Genomic DNA, 2,745 nt, shown 5'->3' with positions numbered 1-2,745 from the left:
TCATCACTAGTTCCTTGTTAGACTGCATAACTCTGCTCACACATCTGTAAATACTCTTTTAAAATCTATTTTCCAGTTAAACTTTTGAGTATGCAATCTATTTACTGCTGTACCTTAATGATATGGTAATATACTATGTATCTCGATATCTATATGTCGATAACTATGTACATACTACATCACTATCCTGTCTTTCTTTACCTTTAGCTCTATGGTTTCTATCTCTATCCCTAAAATTCCACTCTTCATGCTTTAAAAAAAACCGTGGAATTTTGTAGCACTTCTTTCTTAGTTACAGCTCAATGATATCAAATTATGTACATAATAATTTCCCAACGATACAAATTCAGAATTTATGAAGAAAAATATATAATTTCTAGTTCATTAGAGAATTTTATGAATCCGGAGAGAAAAGCATGACATTATTTTTTGTTTGTATACTAGCGTGATAGGCATGCTCTAAATTGGTCCTCAATAATCCCTGCCTCCTGGTACTTATACTTTTATGTAATCCTCTCCCCTGGAGACTCTACTAGACTTTTTGACTCACTTCTAATATATAGAGTATAGCAGAAGTAATGAAATGTGACTTCTGGTTTTAGGTTATAAAAATATGGCGGCTTTTGTCTTGAGTGTGCTCTCTCACTTTCTCTTGCATTGCTCACCCTTGAGGAAGCTAGCTACCATGTTGTGGGTAAGTTTTATGAGGAGGCCTATCTAGAGAGGAACCAAGGCCTACCAACATCCACATGAACACCCTCACACCATTTAACACTGCAGATAAGTAGTCCTAGCCAAAGAGACAAAAGCTTAACTGTGGCCTTATAAGAGACTTTAGGCCAGAGGCAACCAGCTAAACTCCTTTCATATTCCTGACCCAGAAACTGTGAAATTATAAATTATGTTGTTTTCAGCTGCTAAATTTGGGAGTAATTTGTCACATAATAATAGATAACTAACATAGCTAGATTCTTTTAAAGCATCTTTAAAGTCCACTGAAATCAAAGGGAAATCTGGGAAGGATTTGATGAATAAAAAGAATAGTTATATTCTTTTAAATATAACTTAGGAATTTTGTTTCTTAATAAGAACAAGATATTTTGCTTAGTGCTTTTTTTTTTCTTTCAAAACTTAGTTTTCTTCAGTTCTCAGAGCTTCTTCCAGATGTGCATCTTCCCTTGGGTCTGATTCTCAGACTTTCCTCAAAGCATGGTCCCTAAATTACAGTCTTCACTCCCACCTCAAACAAAGAAACCGATGCTGCCTCCTTCCCTCACGCGGTGAAGCTGGTGACCTCTTTGGACTTGCTGAATGGAGAAAAAGAAGAGCAAGAAGCAATTGAACATATTGATGAAGTATAAAATGAAATAGATAGACAACGAACAAGCCAGTGAGGAGATTTTGAAAGTAGAACAGAAATATAACAAACTCCGCCAACCATTTTTTCACAAGAAATCAGAATTGATTGCCAAAATCCCACATTTTGGGGTAACAACATTTGTCAACCATCCACAAGTGTCTGAACTGATTGGGGAAGAGGATGAAGAGGCACTGAATTATTTGACAAGAGTTGAAGTGACAGAATTTGAAGATATTAAATCAGGTTACAGAATAGATTTTTAATTTGATGAAAATCCTTACTTCGAAAATGAAGTTCTCTCCAAAGAATTTCATCTGAATGAGAGTGATGATCCATCTTCAAAATCCACTGAAATCAAAGGGAAATCTGGGAAGGATTTGATGAAATGTTCAAGTCAAATGCAGAATAAAGCCAGCAGGAAAAGACAGCATGAGGAACTAGAGAGTTTCTTTACCTGGTTTACTGACCATTATGATGCAGGTGCAGATGAGTTAGGAGAAGTCATCAAAGATGATATTTGGCCAAACCATTACAGTACTACTTGGTTCCCAATATGGATGATGAAGAAGGGGAAGGAGAAGATGACAATGAAGAAGAAGAAGAAGGGTTGGAAGATATTGATGAAGAAGGAGATGAGGATGAAGGTGAAGAAAATGAAGAGGATGATGAAGGGGAAGAGGGAGAGGAAGATGAAGACGATGACTAATGGAACACGGATGGATTCCAACCTTTTTAATTTTCTCTAGTCCCTGGGAGCAAATTGCGGTATTTTTTTTTTCCCCCTCTTGTGTTCAGTCTCTCTATTTTTGAGGTCTCTTTTCTCTCCTTTACACCATGGTTCTCACCTTATTGTGTGTGTGTGTGGAGGGGGCAGGGATACCTTAAGCAGAATACAGTGAAAAAAGAATCTCTGCCCCTTTCTGTTCCAAATTCATTTTTATCCCTTGCTGTCTCAACAAAAACTATGGAATCAACACCACTATGCACTGTAGGGGAAAACAAAAAACAAAAAACTTCTGCTCCCTTAGCTCTGCTGGAACCTGGAGGGTGCTAGGCCCTTGTATAGTAGTACATAGAATTCTAGCTTTTTTCCTCCTTTCTCTGTATATTGGGCTCAGAGATTACACTGTGTCTGTATGTGAATATGGACGGTTAGCATTTACCAACATGTATCTGTCTATTTTCACTTGTTTAAAAAAAGAAAAACAACAAAACAAAACAAAAAAATGAGGTTATAAAAGATCAGCAAAGGGTGAGTTTGAGATGTTTGAGTGGGATAAGTGGGCATTTTGACAATATGGCTTCTCCTTTGGCATATTTAACTGTGATGTTTAACAGACATCCTTGCAGTTTAAGATGACACTTTTAAAATAAAATTCTCTCCT

General features: G+C 36.6%; 1 pseudogene; it reads left to right on the top strand.

Annotated features, from left to right (window-relative positions):
* The first annotated feature begins 1,200 nt into the window (after positions 1–1,200).
* On the top strand, positions 1,201–2,168 carry LOC105304414 (annotated as a pseudogene).
* The last annotated feature ends 577 nt before the right edge of the window (positions 2,169–2,745 follow it).

Source organism: Pteropus vampyrus, unplaced genomic scaffold (genome assembly GCF_000151845.1).
Source record: "Pteropus vampyrus isolate Shadow unplaced genomic scaffold, Pvam_2.0 Scaffold340, whole genome shotgun sequence".
Lineage (NCBI taxonomy): Eukaryota > Metazoa > Chordata > Mammalia > Chiroptera > Pteropodidae > Pteropus > Pteropus vampyrus.
Note: the sequence above shows the minus strand (reverse complement) of the source record. Positions and strands in the feature narration are given on the sequence as shown.